Consider the following 22913-nt stretch of genomic DNA (forward strand, 5'->3'; position numbering starts at 1 on the left):
GCTGTAACCGATTTTTATTCCAATTCCCGATCCGATCCGATTTTCCCCTTTTTTCTACATTTTTCCGAACTCCGATTTTTGACCAGTGGGGAAAAAATCGGATCGGAAAAACCAAAACATAACAAGACAAAAAAAAAACATGTGGCGACATGTTTGCCGTCAAAATGCGCTTGTGATTTGTTTAGATCTCAGACAAAAGCGGTGGAAGGAAAAGAAGATAAAGGGGAAGAAAATTATGATTTGTTTTTATCTCCGATATTAGCGGAAAGGCAGGTGGAGAAGAAGATTATGATTTGTTTTGATCTCCGACATAATCGGGGAAGAACAAAACAATGATGATGATAATTGGTGATAATTTGTTTTGATCTCCGACAAAAATGGAGGAAGAAACACAACGAAAAGACGATATGTTTTGATCTTAAGCGGAGGCAAATAAGATTTAGTTGAACACGCTGACATGCGCGGTAATATTTACGACTATCTGACTATACGTCCTCTAAGAGTTTACGATTACCTCCGCTATCACTACGATGTTGTAGAGAAGGTAAATATCATGGTGAACAACTCTGGATAATAATGCGTTTACCGTGATGTTCACCTTCTCTACAACATCGTAGTGATGGCGGAGGTAATTGTAAACTCTTAAAGGTCGCATAACCTCCCGAAAAAGACGCATTATTATCCAGAGTTGTTTACCATGATATTCACCTCTGTACAACGTCGTAGTGATGGCGGAGGTAATCGTAAACTCTTAAAGGTCGCATGACCTCCCAAAAAAGACGCATTATTATCCAGAGTTGTTTACCATGATATTCACCTTCTCTACAACATCGTAGTGATGGCGGAGGTAATCGTAATCTCATAAAGGTCGCATGACCTCCCGAAAAAGACGCATTATTATCAAGAGTTGTTTACCGTGATATTCACCTTCTCTACAACATCATAGTGATGGCGGAGGTAATCGTAAACTCTTAAAGGTCGCATGACCTCCCAAAAAAGACGCATTATTATCCAGAGTTGTTTACCATGATATTCACCTTCTCTACAACATCGTAGTGATGGCGGAGGTAATCGTAATCTCATAAAGGTCGCATGACCTCCCGAAAAAGACGCATTATTATCAAGAGTTGTTTACCGTGATATTCACCTTCTCTACAACATCGTAGTGATGGCGGAGGTAATCGTAAACTCTTAAAGGTCGCATGACCTCCCGAAAAAGACGCATTATTATCCAGAGTTGTTTACCATGATATTCACCTTCTCTACAACGTCGTAGTGATGGCGGAGGTAATCGTTAACTCTTAAAGGTCGCATGACCTCCCGAAAAAGACGCATTATTATCCACAGTTGTTTACCATGATATTCACCTTCTCTACAACATCGTAGTGATGGCGGAGGTAATCGTAATCTCATAAAGGTCGCATGACCTCCCGAAAAAGACGCATTATTATCAAGAGTTGTTTACCGTGATATTCACCTTCTCTACAACATCGTAGTGACGGCGGAGGTAATCGTAAACTCTTAAAGGTCGCATGACCTCCCAAAAAAGACGCATTATTATCCAGAGTTGTTTACCATGATATTCACCTTCTCTACAACATCGTAGTGATGGCGGAGGTAATCGTAATCTCATAAAGGTCGCATGACCTCCCGAAAAAGACGCATTATTATCAAGAGTTGTTTACCGTGATATTCACCTTCTCTACAACATCGTAGTGATGGCGGAGGTAATCGTAAACTCATAAAGGTCGCATGACCTCCCGAAAAAGACGCATTATTATCAAGAGTTGTTTACCGTGATATTCACCTTCTCTACAACATCGTAGTGATGGCGGAGGTAATCGTAAACTCTTAAAGGTCGCATGACCTCCCAAAAAGGACGCATTATTATCCAGAGTTGTTTACCATGATATTCACCTTCTCTACAACATCGTAGTGATGGCGGAGGTAATCGTAATCTCAATAAGGTCGCATGACCTCCCGAAAAAGACGCATTATTATCAAGAGTTGTTTACCGTGATATTCACCTTCTCTACAACATCGTAGTGATGGCGGAGGTAATCGTAAACTCTTAAAGGTCGCATGACCTCCCAAAAAGGACGCATTATTATCCAGAGTTGTTTACCATGATATTCACCTTCTCTACAACATCGTAGTGATGGCGGAGGTAATCGTAAACTCTTAAAGGTCGCATGACCTCCCGAAAAAGACGCATTATTATCCAGAGTTGTTTACCATGATATTCACCTTCTCTACAACGTCGTAGTGATGGCGGAGGTAATCGTTAACTCTTAAAGGTCGCATGACCTCCCGAAAAAGACGCATTATTATCCACAGTTGTTTACCATGATATTCACCTTCTCTACAACATCGTAGTGATGGCGGAGGTAATCGTAATCTCATAAAGGTCGCATGACCTCCCGAAAAAGACGCATTATTATCAAGAGTTGTTTACCGTGATATTCACCTTCTCTACAACATCGTAGTGATGGCGGAGGTAATCGTAAACTCTTAAAGGTCGCATGACCTCCCAAAAAAGACGCATTATTATCCAGAGTTGTTTACCATGATATTCACCTTCTCTACAACATCGTAGTGATGGCGGAGGTAATCGTAATCTCATAAAGGTCGCATGACCTCCCGAAAAAGACGCATTATTATCAAGAGTTGTTTACCGTGATATTCACCTTCTCTACAACATCGTAGTGATGGCGGAGGTAATCGTAAACTCATAAAGGTCGCATGACCTCCCGAAAAAGACGCATTATTATCAAGAGTTGTTTACCGTGATATTCACCTTCTCTACAACATCGTAGTGATGGCGGAGGTAATCGTAAACTCTTAAAGGTCGCATGACCTCCCAAAAAGGACGCATTATTATCCAGAGTTGTTTACCATGATATTCACCTTCTCTACAACATCGTAGTGATGGCGGAGGTAATCGTAATCTCAATAAGGTCGCATGACCTCCCGAAAAAGACGCATTATTATCAAGAGTTGTTTACCGTGATATTCATCTCTCTACGACATCGAAGTGATATGTTGTAGAGAAGGTGAATATCATGGTAAACTACTCTGGATAATAATGCGTCTTTTTCGGGAGGTCATGCGACCTTTAAGAGTTTACGATTACCTCCGCCATCACTACGATGTTGTAGAGAAGGTGAATATCACGGTAAACAACTCTTGATAATAATGCGTCTTTTTCGGGAGGTCCTGCGACCTTTATGAGATTATGATTACCTCCGCCATCACTACGATGTTGTAGAGAAGGTGAATATCATGGTAAACAACCCTGGATAATAATGCGTCTTTTTCGGGAGGTCATGCGACCTTTAAGAGTTTACGATTACCTCCGCCATCACCACGATGTTGTAGAGAAGAGGCCTATCGTTGATCGGCGGTAGTGTCGCGTGCTGGAACGTCATTATCTTATTTTCCTTCCTCCGATTATGTCGGAGATCAAAACAACTCATCATCTTCTTCCTCCGCTTTTGTCGGAGATCAAAACAAATTCTGCCATCAGTGTAGCGTGCCGCATTTGTCCACGCGCCGGCCACATACAAATTTTAATGTATTTTTTTGTTTTTGAATATCTTCCGATCCGATATCCGAACCGATTCCGATTTTAGGAGCAAAACTTCCGAACCGAACTCCGATCCCGTAATTGCTCTAACTTACAACATTATGTTCACATACATGAACAGATCACACTCGCAGGTTACTGCGAATGCTCAATTTTCTATGGCTCGAGAGAGGCTGATTCATACAAGTAGGCCTACACGTGGGCCTACAAGCTGTGTAATATGGCCCACAATTTTGTGTACATCAGTGATAACCATATAGGCCCTATCAAAATGGATTAACGCCTTTCAAATGCTGATCCTCACCCTCAAAACTATAGATGAATGTTGAGATGCTTATGAAAATTATTCGCATAGAGTATTATAAAAAATATGAAACCCTATATCAATGATGGTGTTTTAATTATAGTAAGCAACACTCTAGGACTTGGGCTACATGGACAATATTGTACAGAACACTATTTCTCTGTAAAATAAAACTTATGGCATTTTAATTTTGTTCCCCCTAATGGCCAAACAAGGTGTCAAGTTTCCCTCTGAATCTGATCATCTGAGTTCGAAAGGACAGGCAAGTCCATTTCCTAGGATAAACACTGTCTACCTGACACTCTCCAACAAACCTGTGACCTCTTGACCTCCGACCAGCTTCAAAGCATCAGGCTCTGAAAGGGAATTGCCCCTTCGGCTCTTTTAAACCCCGGAGTTTATATGACCCCTGCCGGCACATAAACACAGGATATTTTCTATTTCATAATTGTTCAAGTAACTAGTCATTTGACCATGGTTTCTTGTGAAAACATGGTGAGTTTTCTCTGTATATTACTTCACTTGTACGGTCATACATCACTCTATTATGAACCTGTATGGAATGTGGATTACACTGAATGGAGCCTGATATATCCACATTCCTTGTCGGAATAGGTAAGGCTTCCACATAAAAAACTGTATGAAATAACCTTCAGTGAATTGCTTTACCAAAGATTTGTCAATGAATGGGGATCCCAAAGATTTGATGACAAGTGGCTACTAATTCAGCATTTCAGGAGGGTTTTGATGAAAATAATCGTAATAATTATAACATATGTGTAATAAGTAGGCCTATGTATTAGACTTTATGTTTTCAGTCTGAAAACCTCATGACTACCCAACCCTGGATCCCTCTGTAATTCACTGTGTCAAATACTGTGGAGATATACCTGCAAAATTCTTCAATACACTATTTGAGGCCACTAAACAATGAAAACATTCAATGCATACCATTAAAATTTCCTGGCCCCATCTAGACATAGACCCATAATTGTAGTATATCCAATTATCAAAGCCTATATATCGAAATACTACTAACATTAATAATAATGAACATTAGTTGTAAAGCGTAGCCTACATCACTCACGCATAAAAGAGAGTCCATCTAAGGGCTTAACAATACAGAGGTTGGTTAGGAAAGAAATAGAAAATGAAGGCCCAAGCTGTGCCTTCTTGCACCTCAGTATGTGATCCATAATACGATTATCACACAATTATGAATTCTTTTTGTGCACCACATTAGATAGAGAGCACCTGCTCAATCAAATCATCTCCTTTTCTAAATGGAAGAAACCCCCTCAAGATATGAGGCATTTAACAGGCTTCAAACAAAGGTAGCTCAGAATGTAAAATGCTTTTCACACTGCCTTTTCTTAACCCCATACTATCCATAACCCCCGGACTATCCTTAACCCATACTAATATATTTTTTTGGTTTCAGACTGTCATTTTCAACCATATACTATTTACTTTATTGCCATATTGAGGATTCTTATCACATTTCTCACTGTACATGCCTTAACCCCAGACTATCGCAAAACTCTTGAATACTGATGACTTTACTTATTCCCCCCCCCCCCCAATACAATTGATTTTACTTCATTCATTTCAAATGTTTTTGGTATTTATTAATTCATTTTTTGATGTCACTAATTTTTAATAAGCACCTTTGTCTTGTAAAATACTAGGCGTGAACTATCGCGCCACGTAATATTCATGTGGAAGAAGGTATTAATTCTTTTTAAAAAAAGCTCCAAAAGGCAGTGGCAAAAATAGTCATTTTTGTTGCCAGTCACACCAAACAAAGAAGAAGAAGAAGCCACATAGATTCAAGATTTTCTGTCACCATTTCTGTGATTGATTAATGCTTAGCTCACTTTTCCTTAGCCCGGTTTGGTTTCACACTGCAGTTCTTAGCACCACAATTAGCTGGCTAAGTCGGCTAAAAACTCAAATAAAGCTGTCAATTACAACCCACTTATGCGGCTAATAGCAGCATAATTTGGTCGTAAAATCGGAGGAGGACCAGAGTTATCCGCATTATTTTGATGCTGCTATTATATGCATAATAGCAGCATCGGGACCAGATTTTGACTTTATGAACGCATTTCCAAATAATGCGGATAATTGCCATGGTGCGGTCACAAGGTCACCCTTTTCAAACACCTCCGCATCGGAGGGGGCGTGTCCAGTTGTCATGACGATTATCCGCCTTTTTCAGGACAGGCGCTCGTAAAAATAGTGCGGATTAATTTCGGAGTTTGTGAACGCAATTTTTATTGAATTATCCACATTACTCTTAGGCGGCTAATTGGAGGATGGGTTTATGAAAAGGGTATCAGATATGACTTTGCTATTAATATCAAGCACTAACTTCAAACTTTGAAAATGAATAATCTTTATGATACCTCAAATAGAATAGGGCCTGCTTTGGGTTAAATTTGATGGGGGTATGATGTACAGTGTAATGTTTTAGTAATCTTCGAAATCTTCAAAAGGATTTATGGTGTGATATTGTTTTCATTAAAATTTTAGACTCTGCACATGGCAAGTGGTAACACTAAACTATCCCATGAATGGTATTAAAAAGAGGTATCTTGCTGTGTCAAAAGTACACATGGGGTTAAGAGGCTTTAGGGACTAATGATTGGGAGGGGGTAATTACTTGAAAATGGAATTGGACCACAAGTAGGTCCATCCATCCACAATTGGTCAAGCAACAAATGAGGTCAGGGGGAATCACCATTTATGCCACTATACACAAGAAGAGCAAATAGCCAATTTACCAATCCATACTCAGATATATAGGCCTACAAAAAAATATACAAGTCTTGTCCTGATGATATTGATAGAGATAATGAAAAGGTTTCTCATTATTGACTATAGAAATTATAAACTATAAAGAAGTGAACAATGAATAGAGAGACAGAATAACATCAAGGACATTACATTAAGGGAATAAATTACAGACAAAAGAGAAGTATCTAGTGAACATGAGGCCTAAAAAAGGCATGTAAGGGCAAATTGCAGAGATACAAAAAGAAGGGCGGGGGAAACGGCAGGGTCCGGATTAACAAAAAAAGTTGCCACAAATAAAGCACGGAAATGCATCTGGAAAAGAGAGACAGAAAACAGCGAGAAAAGAAAGTTACTAAGAGAAACAGAGAGTTGAGGGAGGAAAGGGGGAAGAGGAAGCAAAACGGCAGACAATGTAAACATTTAACATGCATTATCCATCAATTAAATGCATGTTCATGTTTACACTGGTAATTATGAGATGTTAGTCAACGACAGACACATGATAATTACAACCATTAACACACCTGTCATCAATTGAATCATTATCCAACACTAATTACATTTTACCGCACCAGGCTGCAAACAAACCATGAGTCAATATAATGTGACTGCCTGATATATCGCAGCTTATCATAAAACAAACCTGTCAGTATGAATTGCGAGTCACATCACTTTCTCGTACGAGAACAGTCATATCATGTCTTCTTTGAGCCAAATTAAAGACCCAAATTACAAGGGATTTGGTTAACTATACTATACTGCTATCATCCATGTAAGTTTGAGCATTGACTTTGATCTGAAAAAAATATAAAAAATATTGCCAAAGGTTTGAGAAAAATTCCATTTTGATCATATGATTTGTGGCCTCATATGCAAGCAGCATTCCTACAGTATAGCGAATGGTAAAATATCAATGACATGACATTTTCTCAGAAAATTGCAAATTTTTAATGTTCCTTTTGTATATCAATTTAGATTTTTCATTTCACATCCGATCATGAAAAGAAAACACAAAATTAAGTCATCAGGAACCATTAAAAAATGAAATTCATGCATTTTATATTACATAACATATGGCTAGTTTTTGATGTCACAAATCTAAAACTTAAAATTCTATTAACTTTTTGACTTTAGCAAAGTTTCCTCAAAGTCAAACCTCCAGGTGAACTTCCCCTTTAAAGGTCATTACAATATGTCTACTCATGTTTTGGTAAAATTCCTAGTCTCAGGAATTGAATATTCATATTTCTCAAGACTTAAAATATGTATTTTGGAATTTTGATTACCATGCTACGCTTCTCAGCAATCTTTATCTTTTTGCTCTTGTATATTTTATCTGATCAATTTAACTCGAACCCAATCCTGCAACAAAAAATCAATTTGACAATGCATGAATACTGTGCTTATCCTTAAAATTGGTGTCTAAACAATACAATAGTGAGTCCTAGTTCTTACCATATATCACCATACAGCATCCATAAGTTGATCCATTCAGTTTACCATGTGATTAACAAAGTATGGCAGGGTAAGAGGTTCAGATCTCAGTATACACAACACCTAAAGAACAGGTCTGCTCCTGAAGAAATATGGAATAGAACAGAAAAATGGAGTTAAGATGGTTATTTGATGAGTAAGAACTTTTATAAAGAATAATAAAAGGGGGAGTACTGTTCCAGAACTCTATATAAAACATAATAAAGCAGTGCAGTGAATGCCTTATTCAGGTTTTTCTTTTCTCACCTCAAGTATACAAACAATACAATGCAGATCTGAGCTTTGAAATCAACACAGGCTCGGAGTGAAATGAACAGTGAAGGTTGTACTAAGTGGACAAAACCACAGAGCTCGTCCAGTGAGGGCCAAAAAATCAAAACCCTGTCAAGTGGTCAAGTCTGGATTGAATTGACACAAAAATGGGAAGAAGGGTTAAATTCCAAAGTAAACTTTTCCGAGTCCAAAGAGTGCTGGAAGCGCTTTGTGACAACAAGAGGTGTTCTGTTATGGAGACAATGCACCGTACTTCAAGCTCCAGCATGTAGGTGTCACTCTGGGGAACTATTGGACCAGTGTCATTGCTTTACACTACAGGCGCATGCAGCCATATAATGTTGTGCTTCATTCAAGCAGCGCAGGGGAGAGGGAGGCACACATGTATGATGATACAGTCGGGCTGCTTATGGTTGACAATTGGTGGAGGACGAAAGCAGTAAGGTTTATATGGGAAAAGCATGAGCTGGTGGGTCCGAGGGGGATGGGTCACGATGGGGGGCTCGGAAGGCATAAGATTTCATGAAGAGGTGTCAAAGCAGGTGGAAGGGGGAACATGGGAGTATTCAAGGGGTGTGATAAGGCCTTCATTCATGAGAACATGGGGTATTTGGGAGAGTGTGATAAGGGTATTCACAGTGGACAAGGGTATTTTGCAGGGGTTAAATTGGGATGTAGGGCCAACATTTTTAGTAAGTAGGGCCTGGGGTCGATTATTAAAAGAGAAGGTGCAAAAAATAAAGGGGCAATTATATCATGGACTGGGGCCAAATGCCCTGTATGTAGTATGCCTATTCACTGTGAATGAATTGGAAAAGAAACTTTAGTCCTAAGGAGGGACCAGGGATATTATAATCAAGAGTTTTATTTGTCATAAACTTAGAAATTCAACATAATATAATTTAAGAAAATTTTTGGTCATAATGATAATGTAGCCCCATTAGGGACAGTGATTTTCCGCGATCGCGGAAAACGGACGGAATTCACGGAAATGGCCTTTTGAAACAGGAAGTGGCATTTCAAACGGTAAATCACGGAAAACATATTTTTCGTCAAAATACACAGAATATCAACATAAATTACTCCAAAATCTCACCAAAATACGAATATTAAATGGCCACAAAACCTCACAAAACACGATCTCACTTCACCACAATCACAACAAAATCAACACATCGTGACTGCTCTTCACTCCTTCACACCCGATCGTACCCCTCGCCCCCCGGTCCTTCCCGGCCGCTCTGGCAGGGTACGGTCGATCGGCCGTATCGAAAACATTCACATGCAGGTCGTGTTTTGCTGCCCTCTACGTTTGAAAATGTACAGCACGATCTTGAAATCCAAAATGGCGGATAGAATGAAATCGTTGACTGCTCGAAACGATGTCCAAACCCCCCCAAAATTATCTATAAAAGTTCATTCAACAGTGAAATAATGCTAGAAATGTGAAAGGTGAGGATGTATTCATGTTAGATATACGTGTCAAAATATTTTTTGTGCCCGCATAGATCCGATTAGAGTGGATTCTACTGCGTTGTTGGTACAGTGACAGATCCAAATTTTGACCACCGCGAGCGTTAACTTCTGTTATTGCTACCGGATGGGTAAACGGAATTGTCACTTTTCTGTGTGTACAAAGTCTATGGGGAAACAGAATTTCCGTTTTCTGACATGCCGAAACGGAATTTAAGATTTTCTGAAACGGAAAAGGCAATTTTTTGAAACGGAAAATCACTGTCCCTACCCCATCTATCTAGAAATATTCTATTCCGAGGCACGTTGTTATTACTCGTATTACCCCGTCTTTAGCTCAAGCTGCCTTTCAGCATTCATGCATTCAAGGAATTAATCCTGCCGGGTACCCATTTACCTCACTTGTGTTGAGTGCCCCACAATGTGGATAAATTTCTCCCTGAAGGAAATTACACCATGGCTAGGATTCGAACCGACGGCCCTCTGTTTCAAAGTCAGAAGACTAATCCACTGGGCCACAACACAAAAATTCAATGACTCGAACAAATCAGTGTCCATACATTGTAGAAGTAACATATTTTGCCTACATGTATATCTCACAACAAACCCCTAAACCCCACTTATAAAATGTCTAAAATTGAATAGCAGGCATATAAATCTCTGTTGCAAGTTATTTTAGCCAATTTGGGTATCACTCAACACAGATGTACGTTATTTCATTGGAAATGAAGTTTAGAATCATAACAACCTTTCTCGATTCTGTTTATAAAAGTGAGGTGAATAAAGGAGAGCCTGCATGTGTATCCGTCGCCAAGCCTCTATAGAACCGTGTACATTATTACTCCCCAATTATACAAAATTTATTTATACACAGTCTGCTGTATATCGCCCCCAGGTCTTTATATTCATGAAGAGTTTAAACCGAAACCCGAGTTGGTGCATGTGTTTGTCATTACACAGTGTCAAGAGTACAGGTTTGGTGACCTTGCATGACCCCCTAGCTTTCACCTTAAAGTTCAAGTGATAAAAAGTGCCTTTCAAGACCCACTACAGAAAGGGTGGGTCCCGTTCAGGGAGTCTGAAAGCAAACAAAAGTTTTCATATGAAACTACATCCATGCGGGAACATGAAGTTCAATGCATATGAATTAATGGGTAACACTTCCCACATGCAAATTCTAACTTGAAGTTTCCCCCTTGTGAGCCTTCATAATTTCAAACATATTCATGTCCCTTTTATCTCATAAAAGGAAACCAAAACCCAAGAGAAGCAATCTTATTGGAAAGAGTAAAATGAGAGGAACAGTTTAAGAAAAGTTTCATCAAAAAATTATTTTAACTCAATTTTAACAGACAATAGTAACTAGAAATTTGTAAAATAAAGAGAAGTGCCTCCTGCCTATCAAAGCTCCCTTTCCCCCTATCAAAATTCACAATCTGGTCAACTGTCATAAACTTGAACACCATAACTATTCTGTGCCATGAATTGCTCTCTATAAATTTGAATTGCCCCTGTTGTACAAAGCCATTAGGAAGCAGTTTTTATTACTTTTATTCATTGCCTTTAACTACTCACCAATCATTTGTGATTCTGTATTCCCCTAGTCAACTATAAGTTTCCCCTTGAAATTGTAAATGACAATGTACCCATGAAAAATAGATCTTTCAATCATTTTCAATAGAATATAAAAAGCAAGCAACTCATGCCAACAGTGGAGAAAACAAGTGACACAATTTTTATTTCATTCAACTCAAATAAAAGTTTTATGAATTCATATAGTTGCTTGAAAGTCACAAGATGTGATGTGGAACTTATACATCTCAAAATTGCTCTGAAAAAATTACATAAATGAAAGTGAATATATGTATGTAGGCCTATGAAAAATTTAATTGTCATTGGTATTAAAGCTATTCCCAACATAAGGTAGCAAAAATCACGTTCAAAGCCAAATGCTTATTGCCTATTAGACCCTGTTCTCATAACCATCCTAAAACTAATACTGGAAACTAGTTTAATGTGAACGGTCAAAGCAGTCTTGGAAGCCATCTTCCAAACCGGTTTGGATAACCACCTCGCAATTTAGTTTCAAGATTGCTGTGCCTTGTTAAACTGGTTTAAGCGTAAGGACACAACCATTCTTCAGGAAGCGATCTTGACCTATTTTGAGCATGCTACTCCAAGCACTGTGTATAATTATTTTGCGTATAACATATTTAATTCCTCACTGAAAGCATTCCTGTAGCAACAAGACCGCTTTATGTGAAGTGATTTTGAAAATCACCTCCGGGTGATCAGGAGGGAACGCTAAAAAACTATATTCCAAACTGGTTTCCTGAACCGTTTTCCAGTAAAACTAGCTTTAATAAAAATTATAATGAATATAGGGTCTTTTACTTTGAGATTGGTCTTCACTTCATTTTCGTTCAAATTGTCAATATTTGTTGCTCTTTTTCTAATGAGCAGAATGACAAATCAAAATAAAAATAAAAAAATTATCATCTTTTATTTCTTTTGCAAAATGAAAATTCAACAGTGATCAAGGTCTACAATACTCAGTCTGCCAGCAAAGATTACTGAACAAAGGTTGAATAAAAGTAGGTGGAGAACTATGAATGAATTCTGCTCCAAAATTACCCGCCATTTTCGAGGTCCAGGTACCCATAACCACCCACTCAATAGAGGTGACAATCGAACACTATGATTTCTGGTAGACCGCGAGCAAAACATTTGGTTTGGTCATTTGTGTCAATAGAATCTTGTTGGCTTTTACCACAAAAATCTTCAATCAGTGTAAACAGTGCATGCCTATGGCAGATGAATGTTTATTTTCACATAACTACTCCAAAAAAGGGAACCTGTACATACTAGTTATAGAAATAGGATGGAATTAATTTCATGTGGTAGTGTCTGAAAATTTAGGCCTATTTATTTAATGCCTATTAATAAAGGGGAACCCAACCCAAATAAATAGAGGAAAAATACAAATCAGACAAGTTCATAGGTGAAATATTGAACAATATCGGATAAACAATAAGAAAATTCTTAATTCTTAAAAGTTGTAAAAATTGGTAATAACTATACCAATGGAGACTTCAAAGTGGTCTCATATGTGATGTCACAGTGATGTGAGGCAAGGACTACTCTTCCATGTACTCCAATCATGGACCCTACATGCTCCAATACATATAATGGCAAAAATGTCTTTTTTTAAAGTTTTACTTCAAATAGTATTTTTCTTTCATGAGGAAATGAAATAATACACTACCTGGGTTATATAAGGCTGTGCTGCACCAGCACGTGTTTGCTCTTTCTTGAGATTTTAGACCGATCGGCCCTCTGAGATTAATCTTAACATTCAAGAAACCCCATCTCCACCAGCGCAAGAAAAGCATTTCATGCTCGAGCAAGGAATCGATGCATTATGGTTTGACACCGTGGATGAATAATCCTGAGTGCGTCTGCACCTGCGAATTAGCGGGATAATTTGTAAATAGCATGCTATTTTCAAATGATCCTAAGTTGACTTGGGATTGCAATCTCAAGATTAATCCAGCTACTATCCTGCTGATTGTGTCTCCATTACAAATAATCTCGAGATTGTTCAGATCGGGATAATTTGCCGGATTTGAAATAGCGTGCTAATTTGAAAACTCGGGCTGGTGCAGACAGCCCTATTGAAATAACTGCCCCATGTGAATAGGTACTTGGAGAAAACCACAAATCCCTGATAATTAAGTACATGGCCTATGGGACAGTTGTCCTTGCCCCCTGTCATAATTTACTTACCCAGTTGCCAATTTGAAATTTAGGGATCTCAATTTTAAAGCAGCCATAACTTTCTCATTGCTTCTCCAATTTCTTTCAAACTTCTACCATTCTGTAATACATTTTTATTTTATGACTAAGGCTGGATTCCCCAACAGAAATACACAGGTAGGCGTTACGGGTCGTTTTGCTGAGGACAAACAATGATCTGAATCTGATAATTTTATTTTGATATCTTCTTTTGCTAATTTACCAACCAATGTTTTTAACAATTTCTAGTCTGTAATCATGTAGAAGAGGATTAATGCCAACTATATATAACACAGTGATTAATTATTTCTTAAACATTCTTTTAAAAAAATCTACAATTTAGGCGGTGGTGGTGGGATATTGAGCGTTGGTTTGGGCAGACAATTTTGTATTGTGGTGGTAAAATATGAACTAAAATCGTCTGAAATTATACAGGCAAACATCTACCAAACAAACATGATCAGTACTATTTTTTAGTTTAAACAAAAATACATGTACATCTGTTATAAGTCCCTTCTGTAATACAGCCTACAATAGCAGTTAATATTTGTTTCTAAAAAGTAAAGTCTATGATTGATAAGGATTAGATTGATAAGACTGTGGGGGTGCCGTGGTCTAGACTTTTGTCTTTCGATCAGAGGGACGTGGGTTCGAATCCCAGCGATGGCATGTTTTCCTTCAGCAAGAAATTTACCCCCATTGTGCTGCACTCAACCCAGGCGAGGTGAATGGGTACCCGGCAGGATTAATTCCTTGAATGCATTGAACGGCAGCTCGAGCTAAAGCCGGGGTAATAACAACTCGCCTCAGAATAGATTATTTCTAGATAGATGGCGCTATATAAATTCCTATCATTATCAATATCATTTTTGTGGGGGGGAGCTAAGGTTGGGTGTTGGTATATTGCAGTGGTGAAATATGAACCGAAATGATTTGATAGATGACAAACATTCACAGGTAAAATGTGATTGACGATATTAAATTCTAGATTTAAATAAAAAGAAAATTCCTTCACACTGTTCTCGAGTCCCTTCTGTAATACAAGAAGTTTTAATATTTGTAGTCCGACTTCAAATTCTTAGGCGTTGTACATTATACATGTAAATCTGCAAGAAGCGGAAATCAGTTAGCTACATGATGCGCTTTGTGCCTTTATCCACCGAGTTGGTTTGGATAATAGAACCAGGCTTGCATGACCAGCTCAAGGGTTTTGTGGGTTTTGGCGGCAGGTGGGGGTTGCCAGTAGACAGAGTGATTTTTATTCATCTTCCATCCAAGGTCTTCAATACCTACTTCCAATCCCTGTTCATTGTTGGCTGGGCATTTTATCATGTTATGACATATGCATTCTGTAACTTTTGAGTGATTATTTATTGGTAATGGCTGCATCGTAATTTGGCTGCCTTCAAATTACAGGGTACTCATATAGAATATGTATTGTAGAAAAAGACAAGGAGAGCTGAGGGAATAGTAAGGATGACCTCTGTCAGTACTTCGGAACAATCATATCACAAACGAAACATTGAACAAGAAATAATCCATTTTAGTAGGAAATCTCTATAACATAATTGCCAAATGAAAACTGTCCCACATGTTGAGACTTTTATTGGCCTTTATGGTATAGGACTACATGTCGGTTTCATGTTATACATTTTATAGACTATAGTATAACCTTGTCTGTCTATGAACCGGATTATTTTTGAATAGTTAACGGAAATAGTATTACTCATCTAATTATTTGTTAGTTTGAGCCTAAATAATCCAGAACCATGAATTGAGAATGAAAATAATGGTAATATCACATAGGCCTAAACCTCTGAAGGTGCAATCAGTTCATAATTAATGTGATTTCTTACCCCAAAACAGGGATGATATTCCCCTCTGAAAAAAAAATCTAAAAAGTAGCCAGGGGTGGATAAGTCCCTGCCGAAGTCTGAGACGCCCTGGTCGGAATTAAAAGCTTTTGCATAGTAAAGAAATCAAGTGATTTTTCAAGGTGAGTCTGCATGATAGCCTTACCATTTGACTTTAAAAAAGCAGTAAAACACAGCATGAGAATGTTCTTGGGCAAAGGATGTCACATAAAAAAAATCTTTTTAAAATCTGAAAAAAATTATTTCAGAATATCATGCCTTCCAAAAATACATAATTGTAAAAATTCAAATGATATTATGTTTGATTTTGAACGCTTCCACAACAAAAATTCCCTCGGATTGACTCTTTCTAAAATGCTTAATTTTCAAAAAAAATCTACAGCAAATCTGCTTCAGACAGGGTGTGGAGGTCCGATCTTGTGAAGTACTGATCGCATCAAGGAGCACAGAATTGCATTATGTGGTCCCACATGTAGCATATCCGTGTTTGCTCTCTCCATTTGATTTCACTTCATTCTACCCCATAGATAATTCTTCCAATTTGCCCTAATGGATGGAAGGAGCCCATCATCCAATCTTCCAATTTACCAGGTCAACCTTACGCCCTTGTCGCCATGTTTCATCGAAGACAGTCTGGTGGCTGATCCCTATTACGTTAAAGAAGACCCTTGCCAGGACATCTATCAGCGACCCAAATTAGATCCAGGGATGGAATTTCGGTAAACCAAAGAAATCGCTTGAGTCAAGTTGAAGAAATGTGGGATTCGCAAGCTAAATTGCATTATTCATTCTTTCATATCAAAATTAAAATGAAACCTTAGGATGAAAAACTGATCTGATATAAAGTAGGGCCTACTGATTTGATTTCCATGCCGAATATAGGCCTACCAGGGATATGTTGTTGCATATCCCTGGGCCTACAGTGTATTAGGTGGGTTTTTTGAAATAATTTAGCAGGAAAAACAGGGTCCTCTTATGGTATGAAAGTAGAACCTCTATTTTTTCAGAGATCATTTCATTTCATTTTTCCAGGCAGTATGCCAGGTTTACAAAATGAATTTCAATGTTGGCACTTCTACTGCTTTTTTTATCATATACCTGAATAGGGGCTCCTCAATTTCTCGAAATGTTATTTTTTCATGATAAAGCATTGATTGGATGCCCTTGAAGATGACCATCGAGGGTGACACTCTTCAGTTCTAAGAACTTTACTTTCTTGTCCAATACTTCCATGTAGCTACTCCATGCTACTTCTATGCAGAGATCAGAGTTTAAAACTACTGTAATGTATGTCAGCTCTTCGGATGCGATTCTTCAACATAGGGAAACCAATGTAATGATGCAAATCTCCATTTGCCACTCAAGTGTCAATTTGCTTTGTTTACGGAGCCGCCAATACCATGGTTCCTATCCAAATTGAATCCGCAAAGTACAATACACAAATCACACACCCTTCTCTCCCTATGAGCTCAACCCCTTTCCCCTCCCCAAACCAAACAATGACAGCCGAGAATGCTCAATACTCCGATTTAATTCCACTATTTAGCAAGGTATGGTAGCAATCACTTGACAAACAATTGAGGGATCTCTGAAGTCCCATTCTAACCCATCTTCCGAGCCGAATCCCTTTGATCTTTTGCATGAAAAGGCACAGAAAAGTCACAATAGCATTTGGATTCGTTTTTATTTCAATGTTGAGTTTGCAACAAGGGGTTGGGATGGGAATTACGAGGGATCAGAACCACAGAAATGCCAGAGAGGGATGACGATAAACCCAAACCTGAAATTTTTTAATTCAATTCTTTTTTCTGCTTATTTTCTCATGTGTTAATAGAGTTGAAGGGTTTTTAATTATCCTATACATAGTGCCTATATTTAGGACTGCCATTTGTGATGAGAATCTCATTCATGAATTCCAAGATGAGATCGAATGCAGATCAAGTCTAATAGTCTAAATATTGGTCCTCTTAAGAATTGCATGTACTCCACAACCTTTAGAATTACATGTATGTACTCCACACGCAGTCTGCATTCACAAATGCATGAAACCATCTACCTCCATGATGAAACTAATATAGGCCTACCACTACCACATATTGAGATAAACAATTTCTCTTTATCTATTGATACCCACATCAGGGAATTGTTGTTCCATTATAGAGCACATTACAGGTGTATGTACATGTAGGACTGTATGTAGGCCCTACATATTTCATTTAAGCATTAAAATACATTATCATAAGGCACACATGTCATAAGGGTATATAACAGAGGGCATTTATATCATGAAATGTATAAACAAATAATTACAATAGGCATATGTACATGTAAAGTTCTCTCTGTATTAACCCGACATAGACATTACATGTACTTGCATACAGTTTGCACTTATCGGAGCAACACTTAGGCCTACATCTAAACTGTGCATAATTTATAATGATGTAATTTGCCCTTCAGGGGACAATGAAGTACTATGTGTGAAGGCTATCGGGACTCCCTGCAGTAAATGGAATGTGGGTGAAAGTGAAATTTTCTGTTGATACATGACAAAATGGTAAGGTGTGAAAATGGGTTAGGCTGCTCAATGTATGGGGGGGGGGGGGCACTTCCATTGATGAGTGGATACCAGGCGCGACCATGGGGTTTCGAAAAGCACCCTAAACAAATATTTTCCATATTCTGAAAATGCACCCCTTAAAGGACAAGTTCACTCCAACAAAAATTTGATTTGAATAAAAAGAGAAAAATCCAACAAGCATAATAAACACTGAAAATTTCATCAAAATCGGATGTAAAATAAGAAAGTTATGACATCTTAAAGTTTCACTTAATTTGACAAAACAGTTACATGCACATCCTGGTCGGTATGCAAATGAGGAGGCTGGTGACGTCACTCACTCACTATTTCTTTTGTATTTTGTTACATGTATATGAAATATGAAATATTCCAATTTTCCCCTCATTGTCAAGTGAAACAACGATTAATTTCTCCCTGAACATTTGGAATTAACATTGTTTAATAATATATGGTACAGTCAAGTTGGTCCTTATTGTCAAATCTGTAAAAAATGAAATATTGTAATTCAAACAATTAAAAAAACAAAAGAAATAGTGAGTGAAGGACATCATCCATTCTCTCATTTGCATGTGACTAAATTGTGCAGATCACTGTTTTGTGAAAAATAAGCGAAAATTTAAAATGATAGAACTTTCTTATTTTACATCCGATTTTGATGAAATTTTCAGCATTCTGTTATTTTGATTTTTCTCTATTTATTCAAATCAACATTTTTTCTGGGGTGGACTTGACCTTTAACACATATTGGCGAGTGAAACCCTACCCTTAACAAGTACTGGAAACAAAATGGTACCCTTGACAAGTATTCCCTGAATTGGGCCCTTAACAAGTAGGCCTACAGGATTATTTTAATTACATCATGGACCTGATCACGGAGCTAGCTTCATCTTTACTTTTATTGGGCTTAGTACTGCCCCAACTCCCATATCTCGCTCAAATTGGACTCTAAAAAAAGTACATCCTTTATAAAGCATAAATTTGTCTTTTTTATACACTCACAAATTCAACCATAAACATGTTGCTTTCCTAGCGAAATATATACCCTTTTTTCAGTATTTTATAGTGTTTTTGACACCCTCATTACGTTACGTACGTAACATGCCCAATCTTGAAAAAGAGAGCCTTTTGACACGTTTGTTTGGTCGTGCCTAGTATCCACTTGTCAATGGAAGTGGACCCCTGGGATGTATGTCTCTACCTCCATGATCAGAAGCCTCTATTTAAGGTCAAGTCCACCTCAGAAAAATGTTGATTTGAATCAATAGAGAAAAATCAGACAAGCACAATGCTGAAAATTTCATCAAAATCGGATGTAAAATAAGTTATGACATTTCAAAGTTATGCTCATTTTTCACAAAATAGGAATATGAACGAGTCAATACATCCAAATGAGAGAGTCGATGATGTCACTCACTATTTCTTTTGTATTTTATTGTTTGAATTATACAATATTTCAATTTTTACGAATTTGACAATTAGGACCTCCTTGCCTGAAGCACAAAATGTTAAAATAATGGAATTCCACCCGTTCAGGGAGGAATGAAACTTCATTTCACATGACAATGACGAGTAGGGAGAAAATAAAAATATTTCATATTTCACATAATAAAATACAAAAGAAATAGTGAGTGAGTGATGTCATCGACTCTCTCATTTGGATGTAACTGGCTCATTCATGTAACTATTTTGTTAAAAATAAGCAAAACTTTGAAATGTCATAACTTTCTTATTTCACATCCGATTTTGATGAAATTTTCAGTATCATGCTTGTTGAATTTTTCTCTTTTTTATTCAAATCAAGTTTTTGTTGGGGTGGATTTGTCCTTTAAAGTGCTCCACAGTAATTGCATATAGCATAATAATTAATTATCAAATAGGCCTGACATCTGTTGTTGTTTTTTTATTGCAGTTATTGACCTATCTTTATTCAAGCAAATTTATATTCAAGGAAATTTAGAAGGTGCATGGCAAACTGATAATAATTTAAATGACATGCACAAGGCAAGCTGCCATCATGGGTTCGAGGAGTCATGGACACAGATGACTTGAGGTAGAAATCAAATATTGAACCTTCAATATTCAGCAACCTCTAAAGTTCAGACATGGTTCGGAACAGTAGGCAATTCTGCAATACAGGTACATGTAGCAGCTCTTCATGAATTTATTTCCCAAAAAAAGTATGAAAAGTAATGACTTCTTGGGAAAAGGAATGTAGCCATTATTGATTAATCAAATGATTGACAAATCTCTTCAAAGGCAGAGTTGATAGATGATGATAAACCAGACAAGTCAAGAATACTGTCTGATTGGAATGTATCATTATTGATTACAATACAATGGAGGTTACATGTACACGCAGGAATTAATTGATTAGGTAATCCCTGATTAAAACTGTGTGCTTTGTTGTCATTATCAATAAAAGGAAGCAATAAAGCATGAATTTGGCGAATTAAAACCCAAAGGAACTACCTACCAGAAGTCAATATGCCTAATTTAAATTATGGTACAATGCAGACTGAATGTATTTGTAAGTACTTCAAAGGGAAGAGGATTGGGCTAATAGCTTTAGGCCTACCATGGACCCATGGAAAGATGTGCATCAAATTTGGTTTATGGTTTATAAAGGGAGGGCTTGTATAATTTTTTCTTAGATCGACATATCCATTTTAAATGGTTTTATCAATTCCAGTATTTTTATCCAACTATTTTACATGCTTTATTTATGCAGTTTTCAGTCTTATCTTTTTGATTGTCATGCAAACATGTACTTATGTAATGCCATTGTTTATTGTATTAAATTTTTCACATGTTATTGATTTATGAATAAAATGCAGAAACTCCTGCTTAATAAAATAAAGACAGAGGGAAGCCACCCCCTTAAAAAAAATATGTTCTGTAACCATTACTTCAGGCAGTGCTGCACTATCCTGAGTTTGCTCAATCTCGAGATTTTAGCCCGATTGGCCCTCTTCACGATTAATCTCGAGATTCAAGAAACCCCGTCTCCACCATCGCAAGAAGAGCGATTCCTGCTCGAGCAAGTCATCGATGCATTATGGTGAATAAATAATCCAGAGTGCGTCTGCACCTACGAATTAGCATGATAATTCATAAAATACGCGCTATTTTGCAAATAATCCCAAGTTGACTTGGGATAGCAATCTCGAGATTAATCCTACGAACTAACGGATAACTGCGTCTTCATGTTGCATATAATCTCAAGATTGTTCAGATCGGAATAATTTGGCGGATCAGAAATAATTTGAAAACTCGCGATGGTGCAGACGGCCATACTGCGATGGAAAAAAATAATAAAAATCCCCTACCTAGGCTATACAGATCTGAATCAAAACCACAATCGGCTACAAACGTTTACCATCTTTTTCATCTTTGTCCTCTGACCTTACAGCTGCTTTGGAATACAGCAATTAGCTTTCAGGAGGATAACCCTCTCACCCCTATGCTCAAAATTTGACCTCAATCTGCATGCTTCCCTTTTTGGTTGGAGGAAACAACTACCCCAAAAGAATTGGAAAACCACCCTGATGGTTTGATTCTGGAAATAAAAACTAATGGTATCCCCCAGTCATCCAGGAAATCTGACAAATGTCATAACTTTTGAAATCCTTTCAGCTGACTGGCTGAGAGCAGATTTGATAATGAAAATCGCCGATGGTTGGCTTTGTGAGACACACCCGCAGGATAAAGAAGAACATTGTCTTCAGAATGCAGGAGACGAGAGCTCAAAGGAAAACATGATTACATGTGGTCGGCTTTTGCATCGGCTCGAACCACGAGGCGATGCAGAATAGGCTTTTTTGTTGTGTGTAAACGCGATGAACTTGCATCGCCAATTTTGTACGACCAAAGTAGTAGGTTCAGAACCACGAGCCAATGCAGAATCTGATTTTTTACTACATGTAAACTGAAAGCAGATTCTCCATCGGCAATTGGCGCGCATTTCATTTACTTTACCATTATGACATACTTGTAAGCGCACGGATCCAGCGTTGTCTTTATTATGACATATATTGTTGGTGCGCGGATCATTTCAGGTTTTTGCCCCAAAAGCCGATTCTCAACTGGAGCTGATGCAGCATGTAAACGCGGTGCAAGATAAACCAAAAGCCAATTATGCATCGGCTTTTGGTTCGGAACCAAAAACCGATCACATAAACAGGGTAACAGTAACAGATTTAAAGATAGAACTCATGGGAGTACATATGAATCGGCTGTTGTTCATGTTCAAGTTAGAAAATGAATTTGTTCAAATCCTTGAAATAGGTACATGTATATGGTCAGCATTCCCCTTTTTCCGATTTCTAAAATCCAACCCACAAAATAGACCAACAACACATACATGAATATGACATCAAGTAGTACCAAGCAATATTTCTATAGTATAATTCTAGCTTATCTGGAAATTGATCTGGCCTAAATCTAATGATCCAGGCATAATGACATAAAATCCAGCCTGGCTGACCACTGTACTTGTCAGTTGATGGATACATGTGTGTTGAACCAAAGCATGGAGCTGAGGTATTTATAAAGAGCTATACTTTGAAAAGTTCAAGGCTTTGTCATTAATCTATTATTAAAATTCTTTAAACATGCATGTGTAATAGTAGGCCTCTAAACCGCACAAAGCTGGAATGACTGGATTAACTATTTATGTCAGAGTCAATTAAATAATAATGAATAGAGGCCTGTAATATGACTGGACTACATGTAGTTGAC

At 37.7% G+C, this 22913-nt stretch overlaps 1 protein-coding gene across 3 annotated transcripts in view; it reads right to left on the reverse strand.

Annotated features, from left to right (window-relative positions):
- The window catches only part of LOC121425306 (leucine zipper putative tumor suppressor 2-like), a 59045-nt gene that overhangs the window by 29019 nt on the left and 7113 nt on the right, over positions 1-22913 (reverse strand). For 2 of the 3 annotated variants that reach the window (XM_041621334.1, XM_041621331.1), the window contains exon 2: positions 8145-8265. The gene's annotated coding sequence lies outside the window, so the exon portion shown is untranslated. Of the gene's footprint in view, positions 1-8144; positions 8266-8429; positions 8796-22913 lie in introns of those variants that run through there. The other variant, XM_041621332.1, reaches the window with a different exon arrangement.

This window comes from Lytechinus variegatus, chromosome 12 (genome assembly GCF_018143015.1).
Source record: "Lytechinus variegatus isolate NC3 chromosome 12, Lvar_3.0, whole genome shotgun sequence".
NCBI lineage: Eukaryota > Metazoa > Echinodermata > Echinoidea > Temnopleuroida > Toxopneustidae > Lytechinus > Lytechinus variegatus.